This window comes from Podarcis bocagei (genome assembly GCF_964188305.1).
Source record: "Podarcis bocagei genome assembly, chromosome: W".
NCBI lineage: Eukaryota > Metazoa > Chordata > Lepidosauria > Squamata > Lacertidae > Podarcis > Podarcis bocagei.
The window spans coordinates 78,406,360-78,432,921 of record NC_138131.1 but is presented as its reverse complement, the minus strand read 5'-3'; the positions used below and the strand labels follow the sequence as shown (position 1 = coordinate 78,432,921).

The following is a 26,562-nucleotide window of genomic DNA, read 5'->3' as shown; positions in this document are numbered from 1 at the left end:
GCTCCCCGATGGAGGTGTGGCCACTCCTGACTCATGCCCTCCCCCCTGTTGTGAGCTGCCAGCGCTTGATCCCTGGCTCCCTTCCTCTTCCCTGCTCTCCGGCGGTGACGCTGGTCCCGATTTCCAACTGCTCTCCTCTGAGTCCCCTCTGGCTCTATCTTCCTGGGGTTTCCCCCTAGGCTCCCCCCTTGCCCTGGCCACTGGTGCTCCTTTCTGTGAATCTTCTGATTCACTGGAAAGACTCGGAGATCTCGGGTCGTCGTCATCACTCATCTTTTCTTCTGCCTCCTCCCCCTCGCTCTCTGTTTCCTCCCTTGCCCTTGCCTCTGCTCCTGAACCCCTGACATCCATCCCCCCCTCGAAGCCCCCCGTTCCCCCCTCCCCTCCTTCCGGTGCGGGAGCTGGGTGCTGCTGTGTCAGAGGGACGAACGTCGGATACAGTTCGCTTCCCGTGGCGGGCCTCCATCTGAAGTCTCCCGGTTCTTCCTCCCTGCTCTCGTCGACGACGGTCACCTCCGCTTCCATCTCTGTGCCGCCGTGCTCGAAACCAGGGTCGTCCCCGAAAACGTCCATGTCCGTCTCTCCCTCACTTCCTCCCAGCGGCGTTGCTCGTCCTGGACCTTCCAGCCACTTCCTGCGCCACTGCTCCTCTGGTCTATCGTCCCACCAATACGAGGGTTCTGAGGCAGATCCCGAGGGTGACCCCTCCGGGGAACGGGTGTCTCGTATCGGGTCCTCGTCCGAGTCGAATCCCCGGAACGTGCTGGCAGAAAGCGTGGGCGTGAAAAGCCAGTCGTCGAAAAAGTCTGCTGGCATTGGTCTATGTGGGAAAAGGGCATGAAACTCGTCTTTGAGCAGAGGTTCGTCCAAGGCGTAGCCCGGCACCCAGCTGTTCGCACTGGCCGGGGTGCCCTCTTTGGCGAGAAGGTATTCTACCCCCTCCTCCCCCCATCTGGAGTCCAAAATCTCCGTGACTTCGTTGATGCGCTCCTCCTGTGCCACTCCCGCGTGCCCGGTTCTTTCTCTGAGCGGACTCGGTGCCGTTCCGGGTTCCTGAAACCTGTGCGGTGCCTTGTAGGGAGTGAGCACCGATCTGTGGAACACCGGATGCATTCTGGAACCCTCCGGAAGCGCCAGCCTGAAAGCCACCGGGTTGACCTGCCCTTCGACTTGGTAGGGCCCCAGTTGCTTATGCCCTAGTTTCTTCTTGGCCAACGACCTGGCCGGCACTGCGTGGGCTGCTAACCAGACCCAGTCTCCCACCTGGATCTCTTCGCCAACCCTTCTGTGTTTGTCCGCTTGTACCTTGTATGCGTGTTTGGCCAGCTCCAGGTGCCACCGCAGCTGATCGTGGACCTCCTGCAACTCCAACGCGAACGCGTCTGCTGTCTGCGGCTCCCCCTCCCCCATTCTTTCCAGTCCCGGGAAGGTTCTGGGGTGCCTCCCGTTGTTGGCGAAGAACGGCGTGACCCCCGTGGACACGTGCTTCGTGTTGTTGTAGGCGAACTCGGCGAGCGGCAGGTAATCCACCCACGTCGCAGGCTGTTGATTCGCATAACATCTCAGGTACTGCTGCATGATGGCATTGACCCGCTCCGCTTGCCCGTTGGTCTGCGGGTGTCTCGCCGACGCCAGGTTGATCTTGACGTTCAGGAAGCCCATCAGCTTCTGCCAGAAATTCGAGATGAACTGCCGCCCCCGGTCGGACAGAATAGACCGTGGCAGACCGTGAACCTTGAACACGTGGTCTATGAACAGTTTGGCGGTGTGCTCCGCCGTGGCCACCTTAGCACACGGAATGAAATGTGCCATCTTGGAGAACAAGTCCACCACCACCAGCACGGCCGTCTTGCCCCTCGAGCTGGGCAGATCCGTGACAAAGTCCAGGGCCACTCTCTCCCATGGTTCGACCGGAGTTTGCAGCGGTTCCAACAGTCCGGCCGGCGGCCTGTGCACTGGTTTGGCCCTCTGGCAGGTGTCACACCTCGCCACGTAGTCCGCGACCTCCCCTCTCATTCCGGGCCACCAGAAGTCCCTGGCGACTAATCCCACCGTCTTCTCCTTGCCAAAGTGCCCGGCAGTGGGCGCGTCGTGCAGCTGCTGCAATACCTTGGCGCGAAGTTCGTCTCCCGGCACGTAGATGGCCCCTTTACGGATGAGCAATCCATCTCTCAGCTGGAACCCGTCGGTCGCTGCCGTGCCTCTTTGCACCTCTGCCATCTTTGCTTGCATGAAGGAGTCATCCTGCAACGCTCGTCGCACCGCATCCAGGTCAACTGTTGCCGCAGCGCAGGCCCACACTGTTGGTGCGAAGATGTGCATGGCAGCCGCTGGCGTGGCGTCCTCCAGATACTGTGGCTTACGGGAGAGAGCGTCCGCCATGATGTTGGTGTCCCCCGGGACATACTCTATTCGGAAGTCGAAGTTCGCAAAGAACTCAGCCCAACGTATCTGCCTCTGGTTCAGGAACTGTGCCGTGCGCCAGTGCTCCAGATTCTTGTGGTCCGTGCAGACCTGCACCGTGTGCTTGGCGCCGATCAGGAAGTGCCTCCACGCTTTGAACGCTGCATGAATGGCCAGCAACTCCCTGTCCCAGATGGTATAGTTCTGTTCGGACTTGCTGAGCTTCCTGGAGTAAAACGCTCCCAGCCGCCAAACCCCCTGCGGGTCTTTCTGCAGCAGGACTGCTCCCACGGCTCTGTCCGAGGCGTCTGTCTCGACCCTCATCGGCCTGCCGGGGTCGACATGCAGCAGCTGCTCTTCCGACGCGAAGAGACGCTTGAGTGCCTGAAAGGACTGCTCCGCCTGCTCTGTCCAGATGAACTTCTTTTTCTTGGAGCTAAGCGTGTCCGTGATGGCCGCTGTCTGCATAGCGAAGCCTTTGATAAACTTGTGATAGAAGTTCGCGAAGCCGACAAACCGTTGGACCTCCTTCCGGTTGCGTGGGCTTTTCCAATCCAACACCGCTCGAACCTTGGCGCTGTCCATGGCGAGCCCCGTGTCAGACAACTTGTAGCCCAGAAAATCCACCTCCGTCACGTCGAACTGGCACTTCTCCAGCTTGGCGTAGAGCCTATGCTGCTGTAGCCTGCGCAGCACTTCCTTGACGTGTCTGTCATGCTCCTGCTGCGATTCCGAAAAGATCAGGATGTCATCTAAGAAACAGACGCACGTCTTGTAGAGGAGCCCCGCCAACACGTGATGCATGAACGCTTGAAAAACTTGGGAGCCATTTTGCAATCCAAAAGGCATAACTCTATATTCGTAGGTGCCCAGTGGCGTGAACATGGCTGTTTTCCACTCATCTCCTTCCCGCATGCGAATGAGGTTGTACGCCCCTCGCAGGTCCAACTTGGTGAACACGCTGCCCTTGCGTACTTTTGCGAGGAGGTCGTCGATTCGGGGCATGGGGAAGTCCGATGGCTTGGTCACACTGTTTAAGATGCGATAGTCCACTACAAGTCTTTTTTGGGGCGTGTCCCGCTTCTTAACAAAGAATACAGGACTGCCCCCCGCTGCCTTGGACTCCCGGATGAAACCGCGCTCCAAATTATGATCTATGAACTCTTTGAGTTCCTGCCGTTCGTCCTCAGACATGGAATACAGCTTCCCTTTAGGCAGCGCCGCCCCCGGCAGCAGGTCAATTTTGCAGTCATATGGTCTGTGGGGGGGTAGCCTGTCTGCCTCCTTCTCGCAGAAAACCTCCAAAAATTCTGCGTACTTGTGGGGAATCGCTTGCAGCGTGCCTAGCAGCAGCTGTGACTCCTCTTCCTCTCCTTCTTGCCGGGGCACGATGCAGTGTTCAGCACAAAAGGAAGAGCCGAAGGTCAGCTGCCTCTGGTACCAAGCCAGCGTTGGGCTGTGCTTGTCCAGCCAACTCATGCCCAATACAATGGGCGTGTCCGATAGTTGAGTGACGTTGAAGCTGATGATTTCCCTGTGATTCCCAAGTCGCATCACCATCGGTGGCGTCTGCTTCACCACTTGCCCCCCTAGCAGCTCCCTGCCATCCACCGTGACCACCTGCAGGGGCAGCGTGGCAGGCAGCAACTGTATAGCGTGCCGGTTGACAAAGTCCTGCCCTATAAAGTCCGCATTGCTTCCCGAGTCAATGGTGAGCGGCACGTCCACGGCGATTCCATTGGGCAACTGGAGCGATGCGGTGAGCCTCACTACTGGTTTGGGCGGGAGGGGGTCCATGGGCTGTAAAATCTCCGGGGACTTCTTCACTGACACGTCTGGCTGGGCCCCAGTGCCTCTTCCTCCAGCCAGACATCGTCGTTTCCCTGCTGTGGTTCTCCTTGCTGCGTTGCTGCAGTTACCATTGCTGAAGCTGCAGTGTGCTTGTGGAGCCTCCGGGGACACTCTTTCGCCATATGCCCTGGATCCTCGCAGATGTAACACTTCCTGTTCCCTCTAGGAGGCTTTGCTTTCACTGTTGTCGGTGCTAGGGCTCTGGCTGCTGACTGAGCCCTTGCACTTCCAACCTCCATAGGTTCCGCCCCACCTCCTGGCGGAGGCGTGGATTGCGCACGCGCTGCTTCTCTGGGAAGGAAGGAGGAGCCCCTGGCTGGTTCGCGCCCTCCACGCCCTTCGTCCCTGCTCCATGGACGTTCTTCCAGCCGCACCCCCACCGCCAGCGCCCTCTGAACGATCTCCTGCGTGGTCCGGGGTCTCTCCCCCCTCGCAATTTCATCTTTAACAGAGCCGTGCAATCCCTCCCAAAACAGGTCTCTTACAGGAGCCGAATCTCTGTCCCATTCTAGGGCACTGACCAAAGCGAAAAAGCGGGCATGGTACTGCCTTACGCTGGCCCTCCCTTGCTTCAGTCCATGTATCTGCTGCCGAGCAAGATCCACGTCAATGCTTGATAAAAAACACCCATCCATCGCTTTAATAAAGGCATCCGCATTTTGGAGCGCCGGATCATTATCCCTCCATAAATTGCGCAGCCATGCTTTAGCATCCCCATGCAAATGGGACATGATGAATCCCACTTTCTCTTGCTCATCTCTAAAGTCTTTGTTCAGCAGTTGCAGTGCGCACATTACATCTGCTCTAAAGTTGGGGTACTGTTGCAGGTTCCCATCGAAGTGAGAGACCAGACCGCCTGTTCGTCTCGCCAACCCAATTCCCTCCTGTCTGGGTGTCAGTTGCCCTTGCTTCGTAAGCATGTCCAACCTGACCTGGAGATCCCTGCAGGCGGCAGCTGCCTCCTCCTCTCTCTTCCTGGATGCGAGAGCCTCGGCATTCAGTTGTGACACTGCTTCTCTGAGTTCCGCTATCTGCTGCTCAGCCGTCATGTCGTCTGCCGTTCGTGAGCTCGCTAGTAGGCACCTGCTTCTCTCCTCTCCTCGAGGCTGTAGATGCCCACAATTAGGGGACGGAGCTTACTGTCAGAGCTGCTTCCAGATCCTAGCTCACAGAGGATCACGCTAGCCAGCGATCATTAAGTAAAAGTCTTTATTGAATTACAGTTTCCATTCTCAAGCTGCTGCGTGCAACTCTACGTCTAGTGGCTAGATCGGCGAAGCTCCGTCTGAGTCTCCGCCCCTTGTGCACCAACTTAATATCCTAGCCCTGCTCCACCTTTTCCGCCTGACTGTTCTCCTCTGGGTCCCTCTGCCCCCCGGGGTCTCTTCCTTCCTGGATTCTTCTGATGCCGACCCCCCGGACCCTCCTGTCTCCTTGCGCCGGGCTTTAGGACCTGGCTCTCTTTCAGGGCGGCCTACTGCGTCACTTTCCTGTGCATTTGAACTTGGCGCGCGCGCCCAACCTTCCACTTTCCGTCTGACCGTTTCTTCGCTCCCCGATGGAGGTGTGGCCACTCCTGACTCATGCCCTCCCCCCTGTTGTGAGCTGCCAGCGCTTGATCCCTGGCTCCCTTCCTCTTCCCTGCTCTCCGGCGGTGACGCTGGTCCCGATTTCCAACTGCTCTCCTCTGAGTCCCCTCTGGCTCTATCTTCCTGGGGTTTCCCCCTAGGCTCCCCCCTTGCCCTGGCCACTGGTGCTCCTTTCTGTGAATCTTCTGATTCACTGGAAAGACTCGGAGATCTCGGGTCGTCGTCATCACTCATCTTTTCTTCTGCCTCCTCCCCCTCGCTCTCTGTTTCCTCCCTTGCCCTTGCCTCTGCTCCTGAACCCCTGACAACACCTCTAATGCACACTGTCCCATCAATGATGATAATAACATAATAATAATAACATTTAACAAGGAAAAGGAGAATAAATAAATAAATAAATTTTTACTCAGTTACCAGTTTTGTCCACTAGTTGTCCGAAATCCCCTTGTCCATTTCCCTACACATTTAACCAGCCTTTATATAACTTTCCTGTTACTTGCAGAGTAATTTCCTCTTGCCACCAATAGAGGGGAGCCCAGTAACCCCCCCACCCTGTCGGGGGGGGGGCTTATTTTCTTAACAGTTCTTTAAAATCTTCTCTTGGCTTCCCCAGGCTCTTCTCACCACAAAAACTTTTTCCCCTGCACCCCCTTCAACAGTCAAGAATAGTGTGAAGTAAATCAGCAAAACTGGTGCAACTTCTGCAAATTTTAACACAAAGAAGTCAGGCCTCCATACTACACAAAAACCGGAGCTTGAATGTCTATTGTCTCTCTCATTCATCTAAGAAAGAGCTGGCTCAATAAGAATCTCAAGTCCAGAAGTCCAAAGCACCTTTTGCTCTTTCCTCCACCAAGAATCTTTACTTGCTCTGTGGGGTGCAGCACTAGGATTTGGGATGATCTATAGGACCTCAGATCTGTTCATCTCTTTCCATCATTTCGACCATCAATTCAAATAACTGTCAGGAATTTTTTAACGAAAGGGAGAAAGGCTTTCTGCTATGTAAAAGCCGGAGCCTGTATATCGAATGTCTCTCACACATAAACTCTCAGCAAAACATTTTTAATCACTCCATTAATTTAGCACTGGGGTTTGGGTAGGTCTTTAAGTCTTCAGGCCCATTCATTCCTTTCCTCCATATCGTCCATAATTGCCTCAGACGTTCTCCAATATTTTTTTTAAAAAAGATATTTATTAAAGTTTTTAAAATATAACAATGAAAAAAAATAAAAAGAAACAAAATACAAAATACAACATAAAAACAGTTAAAAAAACAAATAATTTCCCACAACATATCTTCCTTACAGACCTCCTCATACCTCCCTTCTTTGTATTCCACTTCAATTTGTTAGTTCAGCAAATCCTTACCATTAAGCTTTTACCCATTTATAAACCTTTTTTTTCGTATCTCCTAAAGCATTACAGCTGGAAACCCCTTAATTTCTATCCAACATCATTCTAACATTCATTAATTTTACAATATTTCTGTAGATAGTCTTTAAATTTCTTCCAGTCTTCTTTCACCGACTCTTCTCCCTGGTCTCAGATTCTGCCAGTCATTTCTGCCAATTCCACGTAGTCGATCACCTTCATCTGCCATTCTTCCAGAGTGGGTAAATCTTGTGTCTTCCAATACTTTGCAATGAGTATTCTTGCTGCTGTTGTAGCATACATAAAAAAAGTTCTGTCCTTCTTTGGCGCCAATTGGCCGACAATGCCCAGGAGAAAGGCCTCTGGTTTCTTCAGGAAGGTATATTTAAATACCTTTTTCAGTTCATTATATATCATTTCCCAGAAAGCCTTAATCTTTGGGCACGTCCACCAAAGGTGAAAGAATGTACCTTCCACTTCTTTACATTTCCAACATTCGTTATCGGGCAAGCTTGACTGGGGTCATGTACCACCTGTATATCATTTTCATAATATTCTGTCTTAAGGCATTGCATGCCGTAAACTTCATACCTGTGGTCCATAACTGTTCCCAGTCAGCAAACATAATATTATGTCCAACATCTTGTGCCCATTTAATCATAGCAGATTTCACCGTTTCATCCTGAGTATTCCATTTCAACAGCAAGTTATACATTCTTGACAGATTCTTAGTTTTGGGTTCTAACAGTTCTGTTTCTAATTTTGACTTTTCCACCTGGAAGCCGATTTTCTTGTCCAAATTATATGCCTCCATTATCTGATAATAATGAAGCCAATCTCTCACTTTGTTTTTTAATTTTTCGAAACTCTGCAGTTTCAATTTGCCTCCTTCTTGTTCCAAAATTTCCCAATATATCTGCCATTTGGCCTCCATATTGAGCCTTTTCTGAGCTTTTGCTTCCATTGGTGACAACCACCTTGGGGTTTTATTTTCCAATAAGTCTTTATATCTTACCCAGACATTAAACAATGCTTTACTGACAATATGGTTTTTGAATGCTTTATGTGCTTTGACCTTATCATACCATAAATATGCATGCCATCCAAATACATTGTTAAAACCTTCTAAGTCTAAAGTGTCTGTGTTTTCAAGAAGTAGCCATTCTTTCAGCCAGCAAAAGGCTGCTGATTCATAGTAAAGTTTAAGGTCTGGCAGGGCAAATCCACCCCTTTCCTTTGCATCTGTTAATATCTTACATTTTATTCTGGGCTTCTTGCCCTGCCAGACAAATCTAGAGATATCTCTCTGCCACTTCTTGAAGCAATCCATTTTGTCCACAATTTGCAATGTTTGAAACAGAAACAACATTCTTGGCAATACATTCATCTTTATCACAGCAATACGACCCAGCAATGAAAGCTTCAAGTTTGACCAGATTTCTAAATCTTTTTTCACTTCAACCCAGCATTTTTCATAGTTGTCTTTAAATAAGTTCCCATTTTTGGCTGTCATGTTAATCCCCAAATATTTCACTTTCTTTACCACAGTCAATCCTGTCTCATTCTGAAACCTATCTCTTTCAATCGGTGTTAAATTTTTCTCAGTTTTTAACTTGTTCAATTTAAAACCTGCCACTTGACCAAATTCTTGAATCAGTTCTAAAACTCTTTTAGTACTAGATTCTGGCTCCTGTAGCGTCAATACTAAGTCATCTTAGTATTGATGACCCAAAGAGTGCTCATCAATGGTTCCTCTTCATCCTGGAGAAGAGTGACTAGTGGGGTGCCACAGGGTTCTGTCTTGGGCCCGGTCTTATTCAACATCTTTATCAACGACTTGGATGATGGACTCAAGGGCATCCTGATCAAATTTGCAGATGACACCAAACTGGGAGGGGTGGCTAACACCCCAGAGGACAGGATCACACTTCAAAACGACCTTGACAGATTAGAGAACTGGGCAAAAACAAACAAGATGAATTTTAACAGGGAGAAATGTAAAGTATTGCACTTGGGCAAAAAAAATGAGAGGCACAAATACAAGATGGGGGACACCTGGCTTGAGAGCAGTACATGTGAAAAGGATCTAGGAGTCTTGGTTGACCACAAACTTGACATGAGCCAACAGTGTGACGCGGCAGCTAAAAAAGCCAATGCAATTCTGGGCTGCATCAATAGGAGTATAGCATCTAGATCAAGGGAAGTAATAGTGCCACTGTATTCTGCTCTGGTCAGACCTCACCTGGAGTACTGTGTCCAGTTCTGGGCACCACAGTTCAAGAAGGACACTGACAAACTGGAACGTGTCCAGAGGAGGGCAACCAAAATGGTCAAAGGCCTGGAAACGATGCCTTATGAGGAACGGCTAAGGGAGCTGGGCATGTTTAGCCTGGAGAAGAGGAGGTTAAGGGGTGATATGATAGCCATGTTCAAATATATAAAAGGATGTCACATAGAGGAGGGAGAAAGGTTGTTTTCTGCTGCTCCAGAGAAGCGGACACGGAGCAATGGATCCAAACTACAAGAAAGAAGATTCCACGTAAACATTAGGAAGAACTTCCTGACAGTAAGAGCTGTTCGACAGTGGAATTTGCTGCCAAGGAGTGTGGTGGAGTCTCCTACTTTGGAGGTCTTTAAGCAGAGGCTTGACAACCATATGTCAGGAGTGCTCTGATGGTGTTTCCTGCTTGGCAGGGGGTTGGACTCGATGGCCCTTGTGGTCTCTTCCAACTCTAGGATTCTATGATTCTATGATTCTATGATTCTATGATCTGCAAATGCTCTCAGTTTGTACTGTTTGGCTCCGACCTGTATACCTTTAACCAACCGGTCCCTTCTGATCATATTTAGCAGAACCTCCAGGACCGATATAAAAAGCAATGGGGAGATTGGGCATCCCTGTCGTGTCCCTTTTTCTATCTTAAATTCTGCCGTCACCACATTATTTACAATTAATTTAGCTTTTTGTTCAGAATATATTGCACCTATACCATTTTCAAAACCTTGGCATACCCCCATCCCATGTAGATTTTTCTTCATAAAACTCCAAGAGATGTTGTCCAATATATTAAAGGGATAGTTCACCTTTTAGTCTTTTCCCCCTTATTTCTTTCTTGATTTGATATTACAGCAGTCCATGCAAGCTGTTGTAAAACAATATAATTGTAATTCTCTTCTCCACCTTGTTTTTTCCTGGATTGTATTTCAAAATGCAATGGGTTTGACCTCCTCTTTCTCTTGCATTAATTAAGCGTCTGGTTAATCTCAGCTATCTTTCCATTCACTTCGGTTGAACTCCCAGTCCTTTGTACAGCTTCCAGTTCAAAGAAGCCTCTAGCTGCCGTAAGATTTATGCTTAATTACCTATGTTTTGATAGCTTTTTCCGGGGGACCAACCGTGCTTGCGGATACCAGACGCCTCTTTTCTTTGGAGCTTATGCTGCAGGATCACTCCCGAAGTCAGGCTTTCTCTCCGTGGGGAGGGAACGCTGTTGTGGGCGTCTGTGGTCTCCTTCAACTCTGAAGACCCCTCCAACGCCTCAGCGTGTCCTTTTAGATGCAGGAAGCCCTCCTGGATCTTTTGGGAGTTGTGAAGCCTAGCAACCCCCTCTTTCACCCCTTCGGTGAGTGCTCACCCCTTGGAACTCCCGAGATGAGCGTCCGGAAGCAATCAGCAGCAAAGCGGAAGTCCCCACAAAAACATTTGAAAGGCCATAGAATGTTGAAATGCAACATGGTGAAATGCAAACAGGGGACACAGAAAGGGCTGAACTCCTCAATGCCTTCTTTGCCTCAGTCTTCTCCGATAAAGAAAACAATGCCCGACCTGAAGAATTTGGAGCAAATGATTCTGCAAAGGAAACACAGCCCAGAATAACTAAGGAGACAGTACAAGAATATTTGGCTAGTTTAGATGTATTCAAGTCTCCAGGGCCAGATGAACTGCATCCAAGAGTATTAAAAGAACTGGCAGATGTGATCTCAGAACCACTGGCAGTCATCTTCGAGAATTCCTGGAGAACAGGCGAAGTCCCGGCAGACTGGAGGAGGGCAAATGTTGTCCCTATTTTCAAAAAGGGGAAAAGAGAGGACCCAAATAATTACCGCCCAGTCAGTCTGACATCAATAGCAGGGAAGATTCTGGAGCAGATCATTAAGCAAACAGTCTGTGAGCACCTAGAAAGGAATGCTGTGATCACCAATAGTCAGCATGGATTTCTGAAAAATAAGTCATGTCAGACTAACCTGATCTCATTTTTTGACAGAATTACAAGCCTGGTAGATGAAGGGAACTCAGTGGATATAGCCTACCTTGATTTCAGTAAGGCATTTGACAAGGTGCCCCATGACATTCTTGTAAAGAAGCTGGTAAAATGCGGTCTTGACTCTGCTACCACTCAGTGGATTTGTAACTGGCTGACTGACCGAACCCAAAGGGTGCTCATCAATGGTTCCTCTTCATCCTGGAGAAGAGTGACTAGTGGGGTGCCACAGGGTTCTGTCTTGGGCCCGGTCTTATTTAACATCTTTATCAACGACTTGGATGATGGACTCAAGGGCATCCTGATCAAATTTGCAGATGACACCAAACTGGGAGGGGTGGCTAACACCCCAGAGGACAGGATCACACTTCAAAACGACCTTGACAGATTAGAGAACTGGGCAAAAACAAACAAAATGAATTTTAACAGGGAGAAATGTAAAGTATTGCACTTGGGCAAAAAAAATGAGAGGCACAAATACAAGATGGGTGACACCTGGCTTGAGAGCAGTACATGTGAAAAGGATCTAGGAGTCTTGGTTGACCACAAACTTGACATGAGCCAACAGTGTGACGCGGCAGCTAAAAAAGCCAATGCAATTCTGGGCTGCATCAATAGGAGTATAGCATCTAGATCAAGGGAAGTAATAGTGCCACTGTATTCTGCTCTGGTCAGACCACACCTGGAGTACTGTGTCCAGTTCTGGGCACCACAATTCAAGAAGGACACTGACAAACTGGAACGTGTCCAGAGGAGGGCAACCAAAATGGTCAAAGGCCTGGAAACGATGCCTTATGAGGAACGGCTAAGGGAGCTGGGCATGTTTAGCCTGGAGAAGAGGAGGTTAAGGGGTGATATGATAGCCATGTTCAAATATATAAAAGGATGTCACATAGAGGAGGGAGAAAGGTTGTTTTCTGCTGCTCCAGAGAAGCGGACACGGAGCAATGGATCCAAACTACAAGAAAGAAGATTCCACCTAAACATTAGGAAGAACTTCCTGACAGTAAGAGCTGTTCGACAGTGGAATTTGCTGCCAAGGAGTGTGGTGGAGTCTCCTACTTTGGAGGTCTTTAAGCAGAGGCTTGACAACCATATGTCAGGAGTGCTCTGATGGTGTTTCCTGCTTGGCAGGGGGTTGGACTCGATGGCCCTTGTGGTCTCTTCCAACTCTATGATTCTATGATTCTATGATTCTATGATTCTATGTTTGATCAGCCAAAGTCTTAGTTATAGAGAAACATTTTCACCTGGCACCTAAAGATATACAACAAAGGCATCAGGTGAGCCTCCCTGGAGAGAGCATCCCACAAGCAGGGAGCCACTGCAGAAAAGGCCCGTTCTGGTGTTCCACCCTTTGGGGCTCTTGTGGAGAAGGCACACAAAGAAAGGGCTCACATGATGATCCAAGTCCAAGTTAGGTCTTATAGGAAGAGGTGGTCCTTGAGGTATTGCAATCATGAGCTGTTTAAGGCTTTATAAGTTGAAACTAGCACCAATGTCAGGATTGTATTATATGCTCAAACTGTCTTGCCCCAGTGAGCAACTTGGCCGCTGAATTCTGCACCAGCTGAAGTATCCGAACCATCTTCAGAAGCAGCCCTACATATAACATATTACAGTAATCTAACCTAGAGGTTGCCAGAGATTAGACAACAGACGTTAGGCTATCCCTTGTTGTTTTTGCAGAGTCCTGTACACAGCGGAAGTATGAGCAGTACGTGCCACATGCTTAACTTTGCTTTATTTTCACTTCAATGTTGAGAGATTACAAACATGCATCTTACCTCTGCGAAAGCAGAGAAGCAACCGTCCTTCTCCTCGGAACAAAGAACACCAAGAGAGGAGTGAAAAACAGGAAACCAGTGTGCGTCACATCCAGTCTCCCATTCCCGTGGGAAACCCAACAGTACTCTGACTGTGGAATGCAAAACATTGTCCCGTGACAAGCACTTCGCTGCACAGTGAAGAAAGCAGAAACCAACATCCTCCCCCTTTCTGTGAACATCACTGGGCAGCGTGTTCGTACAATATCAGTACAAACCCAATTTCTGTACATAGGTACAGTGTTGATCCCTTGACACAATCTTGGACAATACATCAGCAGGAATTTCATTACCTGGCATATAGGACACCGTTATGAGTCCCTTCTGAATATGTTCCTTAGCATGTTGCAACTTCAATTGCAAGTGCTTCGTGCTTTGCTTACAACCTTCCGAATTCAGCAAAGCCAAACATGCTTTGTTTTCCTGGTAAACCTGGATTGGACATTTGACAGGAATTTTCATGTCTTTGCACAATTGTAACAACCATTCACAATCCTTAAGTGAATAAGACAGTGCATTCAGTTCAGCTTCACAAGTACTTAAGCTAATTGTTGTTTGCTTCTTGCATGACCAATCAAATAGACCCTGATTGTACATGTAGCAAACTCCAGACGTACTTTTCCTGTCTGTAGTGTCACTTCCAAAACTTGCATCTGCAAATATCTCAAGACCACCAGACTTCTGATTGTTAAATCTCAGTCTGTAATGCATAGTGCCTTTCAAATAGCGTGCTATGCGTTTTAGAGCTTTCCAATCCTTAACAGTGGGATTGTTAACTTGTCTGCTTAGCAAATTACAGCTAACAGCAATGTCAGGTCTTGAACATCTGGCAATGAAGTTTAGCTTGCCTAGCACACTTCTGTACAGTGTAGTGTCAGAAAATGCTTCTTCAGTGTTTTCTACCTGATAACCTGTTGTCATCGGTGTGTCTACAGGGTTAGCATCCATCAGGTTCAGTTTGCTTAACACATCAGCAATTTTCCGTGACTGGTGTACTAGAATGTTACCACTTTGATCTCTCTCTATTTCCAGAGATAAGTAGTTGTTTACCTCACCAAGATCTTTCATGTCAAAGTGCTCTTTCAGTTGAGCTAGGGTGTTATTGTACATTGTGACATCTTTCCAAAAGAATAAAATATCATCAACATAAAACAAACAATACAGCTTCTTTTGCCCCTCCTCTTTGACAAATACACATGGATCAGCTTTCCCTTGCTGAAAACCTAGAGAAAACAATGTCTCAGTGAGTTTTGTGTGCCAACACCGTGCACTTTGTTTGAGACCATAAAGGGACTTCTTTAGAGCACAAACAAATCCCTGTTTTACCTGTACGCCATCAGGTGGAAGCATGTAAAGTGATTCACCTAGAGATCCGTACAAAAATGCTGTATTTACATCGTGGTGACTAACGTGTAGATTCTCCTCTGCAGCTAGCTTGAGCATACATAAGCCTAATGCTCTCATATCTCACTGTGGGTGAGTAGGTCTCGTGATAGTCTTCACCTGGTACCTGTGCAAAACCTCTGGCTACCAATCTGGCTTTGTGTCTGACTATCTTGCCATTTTGATCTGTCTTCGCTTTGAAGACCCATTTGCTTCCAAGCAGTTTCATTCCTGGAACTACTGGAACTAGCTCCCATGTTTTGTTCCTTTCCAAGGAATCAAGCTCAGCCTTCATGGCATTTAACCATGGCTCAGCTTCCTTAGAATCCAAATCCTGGATTTCTTGGAAACTTGAAGGTTCAAATACCTTCTTGGAGCTTTTAACAGCTGCTACTGCTGTCTTAGCAAATTCATCAGCAAATCTCTTTGGATGTCTGCCTTTTGTGGCTCTTTGTGACCTGCGAATTATCCTTAAGTCCTCAACACTTTCCTCTTCCTTCTTAGGAGAAAAGTGGCCTATTGTAAACAATGGTTCTTCCAATTCTTGATCAGAGCTTTCAGAGGGTCGCATAGAGGCTTTCGCACTCTTGAAATCCTCTGAATCATCCGATTCAGTTTCAGACTCAGAATCAGAACCTTCATCAGTGGGTGTGGGTTGTTGCGGCTGCTTTTGCTGTTGCTTATCCTCAGTCTCATCACTGTCATCAGGATAACATTGAAAAATTCCCACATTCTCCCCCCACTTGGCATTGTACTCAACACTTCTTGTGAGCTTAATTGTCTTAGTGTCAGTCATCATTATTCTGTAAGAACCTTTCTGATAACCTAGAAAGATACCATGCAATCCACACTTGCCTAACTTGGAGCTTTGTGGTGTGTGAACCCACATGTCAGAACCAAAAATTTTCATGTGTTTGATGTACGGTTTCTTGCCAAACATCTTCTCATAGGGGGTGCAACCAATCGCTGAAGATAACCTGCGATTGTAACTGTAAACAAAACACGAGAGAGATTCGGCCCAATAACTCTCTGGAAGATTGGCATCATGCAGCAAGGTTTTTAACCCTTGAAGCAATGTCTGATTTGCCCTTTCGCAAAGTCCATTCTGCCATGGCGAGCGAGGACTGGACAAATCATGCTGAATTCCTTTCTCAGTCAGAAAAGCTTCAAACTGCTGAGAAGTGAATTCTCCCCCGCGATCAGTGAAAAGAGTCTTTATCTTCAACCAAGCACAGAATTCCTTGAACCTTGGAAAAGCCTCTGATTTCTGCTTGAGATTGTACACGTAAATATACCTGGAAAATGCATCAATGAGAACCATGAAGTACCTATTTCCACCCAAAGAGAGTGATAGTGGACCAACTAAATCAGCATGAACAACCTGGTATGGTTCTGTGGCTTGCCTACTAGACACCTTACCTTTCGCAGACATTTTCACTTTGTTTGCTGCGCATGCCTTGCACTTCATGTGGTACCTGCAGGGTTTAATAGTCATACCTTCAACCAAGGCAGGCATTTTAGATACTGCCTCAAAATGCAAATGACCAAATTTCCTGTGAAAATCGTGAATACATCCTGCATGCAAACTTTTGTTAGAACCTGCAATGCAACAAGTATCATTCTGCACAACATCATCATAATACAGAACAAACAAATGATCAACACATTCAGCATGCAATACATAATCGTCTTTCTTTGTGATGGTGCATTTCTTGTTCTTGAAGGAAACGTCAATGTTCCGTTCATTCAGTTGCATAACGCTGAGTAGATTGTGTGTGGCATCTGGTACGTAAAGCACATCTTGTATCGATAAGTCCAAACTGTGAAGAACAACAGTTCCGTAGCCTTGACTGGGGATCGTGTGGTCATCCGCCTGGTGAATCGCACCTTCCTGCGGTGTAAAAGACACGAACAGTTGCTTATCGTTGCACATGTGGTGGGTAGCTGCTGAATCAACAACGAAGAAAGATCTAGACGTCTTCTGGACCTTTGCGACGTTTGGAGTGAAGCGTGAGACCATTGCCTTGTGCTGCGTTGTCCTGGACACTGGACCTTTGCCTTTGCTTTGGCCTTTTCCACACGATGAGCTTCCGCTGCGCTGCTCTGTCTTGGCCCTGGGATATCTGCATTCCCTCTTCATATGGCCTAGACGTTCACACGAGTAGCATTTCACTGCCTTCAAAGCTTTGGCGCCATCTGGTGGTTCCACTGCACTCTGGGATGACGTCTGTGAAGACTCCCCCTTACCCATGCAGCTAGCACCCCGGCGGTCTGCTTCATTCAGTATCACGGCAGTAACATAGGCTACTGTGAGCTGAGCAGTTGGCTGAACAGCAATCTGAGTGGCAACGGACTCCCAACTTGGACCCAAAGAATGTAGTATCATGAAGGAATACACAGCCTCTGGAAAGGTGAGTCCTCTCTGTTGCAGCTCATGTCTCAGATTCTGCATCTCCATCAGATGTTTACGCACATCTCCACCTTCAGCAAGAGCCATACCTTGCAGCTTGGCATAGTAGTACATTGAGGAACCAGCTTCTGTCCTCAAGTGAGCCTCTCTTAAAGTGTCCCAAATTTCTCTGGCTGTGGTCTTATCACGCAACAGACAGAGCTCTTCTGGGGATACTATCAATGTAAGAGTTCCCATCACTTTGGAATCCTTAGCTTTCCATTCGTCTGTAACTGGAGCTGGGGGGTTGTCTGTAATAACTTTGTACAGACCTTCTTTCCGCAGAATAGCCTCTGCATAGAGAACCCAGTCCGCGTAGTTTTTCTTATTGAGCTTAGGAATCCCAAAAGCATCAGCCAGCTTTGCATCTGCCATCTTCGCGGCGTTTAATCAAGCTGCGTCACTGCTGCTTTCAAACCTCATTCCAAAAGCACTTTCAAAGGTACTTTCGGTTTTCAAGCCTCCCAAGCCTGTGAGCTTGTGCCTTAGAGCCTTTGCCTGTATCGCGGCAAAACGGCTTTAAAAGTTCAAAGTCCAGCCATAAAGCCATAAACTAGAAGCTGGCAGGCTGCCCGGAGCATGAGCACATACCTCTCATCAATCAACTTGACGCGCAGAGCAGATAACGCCGACCCGTTTCTCTGTCCCTCTGCCGGCATTCCGACTCGGCTTCTTGGAGTCCATCCTTCAGTTTGACTGCGTTTTTCTGGGCCCATAACCAAAAATGTTGTTTTTGCAGAGTCCTGTACACAGCGGAAGGATGAGCAGTACGTGCCACATGCTTAACTTTGCTTTATTTTCACTTCAATGTTGAGAGATTACAAACATGCATCTTGCCTCTGCGAAAGCAGAGAAGCAACCGTCCTTCTCCTCGGAACAAAGAACACCAAGAGAGGAGTGAAAAACAGGAAACCAGTGTACGTCACATCCAGTCTCCCATTCCCGTGGGAAACCCAACAGTACTCTGACTGTGGAATGCAAAACATTGTCCCGTGACAAGCACTTCGCTGCACAGTGAAGAAAGCAGAAACCAACATCCCTGTCCAGATAGGGGCACCGCTGGGCCACCAGAGCCTCAAGCAACAGCAATGGAGCCAGAAGTACCTGTAAGCTACACACCTGCTCCTTCAGAAGGGGGTGTAACCTCATCAAGAGCAGGCTACCTCTCATCCATCTGGTCTAGGGAACCACCCACTAACAGTGCCTCAGCCTTATTTGGATTGAGCTTTAGTTTACTGACTCTCGTCCAGTCCATTGTGGAGGCAAGACCAGCACATCCACTGCCATACTCGCAAGTGCAAAGAAGTAGAGCTGTGTGTCATCAACATACAGCTGGCAATGTACCTCAAAGCTCCAGATGACCCCATTTACTGTTCCTTGTTCACTATTCCAGAATTCTGTAAATTTTTGACAGTTTTGTTCACATTTTAAAAAAATTGTTGCCCATATTTAACTCATGGAAACCAGGTAAGGGGATTCCTAAAGTGGCCATTTCTATGGTGCTGGAGGAGACTCTTGAGAGTCCCATGGACTGCAAGAAGATCAAACGCATCCATTCTTAAGGAAATCAGCCCTGAGTGCTCACTGGAAGGACAGATCGTGAAGCTGAGGCTCCAAGACTTTAGCACCTCATGAGAAGAGAAGACTCCCTGGAAAAGACCCTGATGCTGGGAAAGATGGAGGGCACAAAGAGAAGGGGACGACAGAAGCCGAGCATGAGTTTGACCAAACTGCGGGAGGCAGTGGAAGACAGGAGTGCCTGGCGTGCTCTGGTCCATGGGGTCATGGAAGAGTTGGACACGACTAAACGACTAAACAACAAGATCCACCTTTGGTTCCCACCCTGTACTCAGTTCTTCCCTTTGGCTCCTAGAAGCTGTTGGCGTGTGGCAGCAGCCACACCCCGGGAATGGCTTCGACTGGTTGGTTAAACCAGGTGAGAGTAGTTGATGGGTCTCAAACCCTCAATGAGTTAAGGACTTCCTTGCGTGCAAAGACAGGCTCTACCAAATTAAGCAGACAAGACCAATAGGGGGCCCATTGGTCAAAATGGTGGTTTCTGCACATTCTGTACATGAGGGGCAGGTGAGGCTTGTCAACCTGGGAAGGTTGCTTATCTAGGAGAAGGAAAACCCTGATCCTAAACCTTGTGGGATTTCTTGAGGAGAAGAAAAGACTAAGGAGTAAACTCTACACAAATCCGGAATGGAGTTTGTTGGATGGCATCCTGTATGCTAATTTTGTTTTGTTTTGTTTTTTAAAAATAATATTTATTGATAATTTCAGAATTACAAAAAAAATAAAAAATAAAAAACAACACTACAATACAAAAAAAGAAAACAATAAAAAGAGAGAAAAACACAAAATACAACAATACAGCAAAAGACAGTAAAAAGGAAAAAGGAAAAAGGAAAAAAAACACAAATCCCAAATTGCATATCCATAATTTCCATTTGCTTGTTTCATTGACCTCCTCACACCTCCGTTTTTGTGTTCTAGTTTAGTAATTATTTCAGCACATTCTTTCCATCTTTCTCAATTTTTGTTATAAAATTTATCTTAACAATTTAACCTAATATTTAACTCAACAGATCCTTACCATCTTTCCCCATATTCTGTTATTGAGATTACCTTAATTCATTTAACCTTACTTTACCCCTAAGTACCTTAGAACTTAAATCTTAGTTTTCAAATATACATAGCTCTTGATATCATTTCTACTAGAGTCGTATAGTTTCATTCCCACATTTTCCCTAATATTCATTAGCTAATTCTAAAATAAAAAAATTCCATTATAAATTCTCTTCTAATCATCATCCAGCGTCTCTTCTTCCTGGTCTCGGGTCATGTCAGTCCTTATTGTCCATTCCATCTAGTCCATCAACCTGGAAGCCTTATATCCGAGGCCCTTAAATCTCTTCCATGTCCCTTCTGCAGTTCTTCTTCATCTTGTTTGTGCTTGCCTCTTTCCTTGTCTTTTGTTGGTCTCTGTCTTAATTTCTTTCCTTTCTAATTGGGGGGTAGGTCTCTGGGGAATTCCAGTCCAAAATTATCTCCATCACCCTTCATCCAGCTCGCCCATTCCCCACAGTCCCACTCCCCACAGTCCTCGATATAATCCAAAATGTATTTAAAATCAAATTTCATGGTCTCTCCAAAGCTAAGAACCTCCTCATCTCCAGATTCCCCTTGGCCCACTCCAACTTCAATCTTCAATAACAGCGGTTTATGCTCCTGTAGGGCCTCGGGTCTCTCCATTTGTACTATTTGAGGTGCAGCCGCATCCTCCTCCATTGTCATCTGCACCTGCCCAGTCAGTACAGATTGATAGATTGGTTCTTGTATGATTTCTATATCAATAGAACAACAGTCAAATCCATTTTCTCATTCATCAAGTCCATTTTCTCATGCATCTGTTCCAGCAAAGCATTTGTCTTGCATAAAGCAAGCACCCAGTCTTTCTCCCAGCTCATCTTTGTTCAAGGTCAGAAAAGACTGTTCCCACAGTCTTAATCTCACAGATGTTGGGTCTCAAATATGCTGCAACAACAATTTAGCAAGCTCCCTCTAGAGGAGACAATCTACTTGTATCCATTTTTTTTTTTAAGACAATGGAAAGTTACTTTCATTTTTCAGATGTTTCAGATGTTTTTCAAGTATTTTGTTTCTTTAAAATGTAAAAGGCAACATTAGAATCAACTTGTTTCTCTTCATTAGCTGTCTGTCATAGTGTTACGTTCACAGTCAATGAACCTCTCCAACAGTTTCTGTCTCTGACACCCCGTTCCCAGGTTAGAGACGGTGGAAACTTATCCTTCTTCACTCCCTCTCCTGCTGGGGTTAAACAGAGTTCCCCCCCTTTTCTCCTCCTTCCAAGGGGGGTTTCAGTGGTTCTAAATGTAGGCAATTTAGTCTTTTTTAACAGCTTCCCGGCTTTAGCTTGCAAAATTTTTGCTTTAGTCTATATACAAAAAAGCGGAAGGCGGACTTCCTGTTTGCACCTTCCCGCTTCGATACCAAATTAAAACAATTTCTTGATCCAATTTTCCGTTTCTACTCACGGGTACTTGTTTTAAGTCCAATTGTCCACAGGAAAAAGTCAGCGCTCTCTGCTAATGGCTGTGCGGCTCCTGTATGCTAATTTTGAGCAACTCCTGCAGCCAAGCTGGTGCAAAACATATTGCTCTGCTTTCCTTTGGACCACACCAGCGAGGCTGAGCGGGGGATCTTGTCATCTGGGCATCTCAGGACCACCATACACACTGCCCAGGCTTGCACCTCAGGAAGGTCTCTTCGTTGTTGCCAATGCAGCAGTTTGACCTCACCTCTCAAGACAGAAGGAGGTTAGCCGGAGGCCTCTACACTATCCCTCAACTACCAGGAAATAGCTTTACAGCCTTGATTCAGCCCTGTTTGCAGAAAGTTCTTGTGGGGAAATGGGAAAATATCACAGTGTGCTTTCTAATAGGAATAGTAATTGCCAGATGCTTAAAAATCTTGGCGTTTGAGTCATTTCCAACTACTGTCTCCACTAAAGAGTATCTGGAACTTAGAAAGCTGTCTTCGTTCCAGCTAGCTCAGTCTTGCTGACACTGACTAGCTGTGACTCTCCAAGACCCCCCAATAAACCTCTGGAGGGTGTCTAGAGGTCTAGGTTCCCGGCGGTGTCAAAGCCGCTCGTCCGGTTCGCCAGGTAACCCCTGAAAGGAGGCGAAGAGAGCGACGGAACGAGCAGCGGACAATCGGGCAGCCATTGCGGCGGCTAACTAGCGAAGCCCCGAGCCTGCAGAGAATAGCGCTCCGCTCTCGACACGAAGAAAGCCGGATTTGCTACCAAGAACTTTGAGAGTTAGTGACAAATAATAAGAAAGCTCCCGGCTAAAAAAGAGAAGAATCCGAGTTCAGCGGCTCGTCTGACATCATCGAAAAAGACGCAGCACTGTCTGCAGAGCCAAAAGAGAAAGTAAGTTGCCGCTAGCGGTTACTGTTTCTGTTTCCCCCGAGACTTTTTGGACTTGAGTTTAACTAAGTTAAAAAGTAACTTTCGGTAAAGAAAGAGGAGAAAAGAAGAAATTAAAGGGGGAACAGAGAAGCTTCGTGAGTAAGAGAGACCCAGTAATAACTGTAATTGAGGCTATAGGAGAATAGAGAGGACTATTGGTCACACCTCAGTGAAGAAGCTAGAAAGAAACTCCGACGCCATATTAACTGGAGGATTAGAAGGACTTCCGACGCCATTCCAGACCACTCTAAAACATCTTTAAATAAAAAGGAAACTATTTGGAGGCCCCCCGGACTCCCCCCTTGCTTAAAACTCTGCTAAGGAACGTTCAATCAGTGTGAACTGAATTTAAAAAACAAACTAAAATGAACAGCTGGAAATAGGCAGTGTGGAAGTTTATTTAAAGACTCTCTTTCCCTAAGGTGGAAGAACCACTCTCTTTGTGATTTAGGTTGGAAGAATTACCCTCTCAGTTTGGTTTGGTTCAAGCCAAACACAAATTTGAAAATTAGGTGGCGGTGACTTAGGTTTGGCGAAATACTTAGGTGACAACTACGCAAGTGAGACACCCCCTCCACTACTGAACTACACTTTTGGGACTAGTATTAATATCAACTTAAAAACTACATTGGAAGATTTAAGCTGACCTACTCCTCAAATCTAGACATCGCCTTTTGGACTACTCAGAAATATAAAGTACAGTTCTACCTGTCTAACGCTTTGGTGGGATTTAGCCCGAATAGGGGCAAGAAGAGTATCTTGACCAGCTTGAACTGGATTAGCCCAGATAGGGGCAAGAAGAACGCGGATTAATAACTACCCCCCCCCATATGGGTAGGGGAAGCGACAATATTTAGGACACTGAGAGGAAAGCTTAAGGAAATTGTGTTTTTGTAATTTGTTCTTTTTCTTGCTATACCTTTCCCCCCCCCCTCTTATATAGGAGATATCTTCTGTTTTTGGGTGGTTAACCTAATAGCGTTTGAGAGTACTTAATAGTGACGCAAATACAAAACTACATAGTGTATACACAGTATATATTGGATATTGAGATACAGAGGAACATGTCGCATACACAGAAAAAAGGGACAGAAGGGGGGACACCAACAGACAGGAGAGCCTCAAAGCAGGAAACAGAATTTAGAATAGAAATATTGAAGATGTTTGCAGAAATAAAACAAAGTGAAAAGAATCTGGAGACAAAGTTAGAACAGGTAGACAATAAAATAGGGAAAATGGATAAAAAGATCGAGGAGACAGTCAGTGAACTGAAAGGACAGATTAAGGAGGTTTCTAGGAGAGTGGATGAGGGATTTAAGAAGACAAAGCAGGAAATGAAAGAGATGAAGCGAGAAGAGGAGAAAATGAGAAATGAGATTGCAGATTTAAATAAAATACAAGAGGAAATAAAAGACTCTATCGCAATGAACGAACTGAAACAGAGAGAAGTTAATTTAAGGTTGAGGCAAGTACCGGAAATGCAAAACAAGAATATAAGAGAAAGACTAATAAAGGAAATTGCGCAGTGGATGGAGATATCGGAAGAAGAATTGGCAAAGACAATACATAATGCATACAGAATCAAAATCAGATCAAGTAGGGTAAAGAAATTCCCAGGTGATTGTCTAATTACCTTTAAAGATAGAGAGATGAGAAACTTGATTTTGCAAAGGAACAGAGAGAAGAGACTTTACATTGATGGGAATTACATAATTATATTTAAAGATATTCCAATAAGGTTGTTGAAACGAAGAGAAGCCTACAAGCCACTGGTACAATTACTCAAGAAAAACAAGATTGATTTCAGATGGGAATTTCCGGAAGGTGTCTCATTCTTCTACAAAGGAGTAAAAAGAAGATTGCTAAGTCCTGAGGAAATTGGAAAATTCACAAGAAGATATAAAGAATTACAACAAGGGGAGGAAGAGAGCAAAGGAGCAGAAGGAGGAACAAGAAGGAGGGAAGAATTTGAATTAGGTGAAGAAGAAGAGCAGACTGAAAGAGAGTCGGAAGAGGAGGGAGAAGAAGAAGAAGGAGAAGAGACAGAAAGGTTTTAAGTCTAAATCTTTAAATCTAGATAGTGGTAAGGAGAATGACGCTAAAATTATGGAACTGGAACATCAATGGAATGAACGATAAGAAGAAACGGAACGGAATTGAACATATTCTAAAGAAGAAGAATCTGGACATCATATGCCTTCAAGAAACGCACGTGGCCAAAAAACATAGGAAAATCCTTATTAATAAAAGGTTAGGGAATGAATTTATATCTTCGGACAAAAAGAAAAAAAGAGGCGTTGTCCTATATATTAAAAACAAAATTGAGTCCCGTCAATTATTTAAAGATGAAGAAGGAAGAATAATAGCGGCCCAAATTAAATGGCAAGGCGAAGAATTGATAATTATCAGAATTTATGCTCCAAATGGGAATAAGACAGAATTTTTTAGACTACTGGAAGAAAAACTATTTGAATACTTGGATAAAAAAATTATAATAATGGGAGACATGAACGGTGTGGTATCAACAGAAATGGATAGATTAAGGAAAGCAAAGAGTAGGCATGCATATTTGTGGTATGACAAGGCGAAAGTTCATAAATTGTTTAAAAACCATATTGTCAGAAAATCAATTTTTGCCGTCTGGATGAAGTACAAGGATTTATTAGAAGGTAAGACCCCGAGGTGGCTATCACCGATGGAGGCCAAGGTTCTCAAAAAAAGGCCCAATATGGAGGCCTACTGGCCGAAATATTGGGAATTAATTGAAAGAACTGGAGACAACTGGAAGCTACAGAGCCAGGATAAACTAAAAAGTAAGGTGCGAGATTGGTTACATTATGCTCAAATTCAAGAGGTTTTTAAAATGGATAAAAAAGTTGGTTTCCAGGTGGAAAAATCGAAACTGGAGACGGAACTATTAGAACCAAAAACTAAGGTACTTTCGAGAATGTATAACTTGCTGCTTAAATGGAATACACAGGACGAGACAGTTAAATCTGCTATGATAAAATGGGCACAGGATGTTGGACATAACATTATGTCTGAGGACTGGGAAAGGTTGTGGAACACCGGTATGAAGTTTACGGCATGTAGTGCCTTGAAAGAGAACATTATGAAAATGGTATACCGGTGGTACATGACCCCAGTCAAGCTAGCTAAGATATACCACCTGTCTGATAACAAATGTTGGAAATGTAAGGAGGCAGAAGGGACATTCTTTCACCTCTGGTGGACCTGCCCGAAAGTGAAGGCCTTCTGGGAAATGATATATAATGAATTGAAAAAGGTATTTAAATATACCTTCCCCAAGAAACCGGAGGCCTTCCTTCTGGGCATGGTGGACCGGAAGGTGTTAAAGAAAGACAGAACTTTGTTTATGTATGCAACCACAGCAGCAAGAATTCTTATCGCAAAGTACTGGAAGACACAAGATTTACCCACACTGGAGGACTGGCAGACGCAGATGATGGACTACATGGAATTGGCAGAAATGACTGGCAGAATTCGAGATCTGAGCGAAGAAACAATTGAGGAGGACTGGAAAAAATTCAAGGACTATTTGCAAAAATATTATAAGTTGTTTGAATGTTAAGATGGTGCACGACTAAGAAACGTTATGCTTCCGCAACTTGATTAGGTAAATGACAAAGTAAGTTATGAAAAAAAAAAGGAGACAAACTTGAAACAAATATATTATGTTTATTTTAAAGGTATCAAATTGAATTACAAGTTTTTGAAATTGGCAACATAATAAATTGAAAGGTACAGTAAGCGGTGAAATAAGATGATAAATTGCTGATATTGTTAGTTTAAAGAACGCAATGTTGGGAGGATGTGAGGAGGTCCAGTGGAAAGTAACTTATAGAAGGATGATCTGAAACATAATTAACTTGTTTTTTTCTTTTTTATTTTTCTTTATTTTTTTTTAAAAACTGTTTCTTGTTTCTTGCTTTGTAACTGAATCTGTGAACCTATGAAAAGAAACGCAATAAAAAATTTTATATATAAAAAAAAGGAAAGCAAAGAGTAAAGAAGGGAAGCTGCCTAAGACTTTTTTTACGATGATCAAGAACTGTAACCTAATTGATATCTGGAGATTCAGGCACCCTCTAGAAAAACAATTTACGTATCACTCGGAACCAAACCAATCAATGTCAAGAATAGACCAAATATGGGTCTCGAGTGAACTCATACCAAGAATCCAAAAAATTGAAATACAGGCTAAAGTTATCTCAGACCACAACCCGATCAAGATGGAGTTAAAAGGATTTGAAGAGCGAACTTTCAGATGGAGATTGAACGATAACTTATGGGCCGACCAAAAATTTGCTGAAAAAATACAGAAAAAACTGGTAGAATACTTTCAGGATAACTTAGATAAAGGGACAAAACTGAGTACTGTATGGGATGCAAGTAAGGCAGT

General features: G+C 45.7%; 1 long non-coding RNA gene across 1 annotated transcript in view; it reads left to right on the top strand.

Moving 5' to 3' along the window:
* The window catches only part of LOC308578357, a 204,628-nt gene extending 179,593 nt beyond the window's left edge, over positions 1-25,035 (top strand). Inside the window, exon 2 of the long non-coding RNA XR_014003894.1 lies at positions 24,861-25,035. This is a non-coding gene — a long non-coding RNA (uncharacterized lncRNA). The remainder of the gene's footprint in view (positions 1-24,860) is intronic.
* The last annotated feature ends 1,527 nt before the right edge of the window (positions 25,036-26,562 follow it).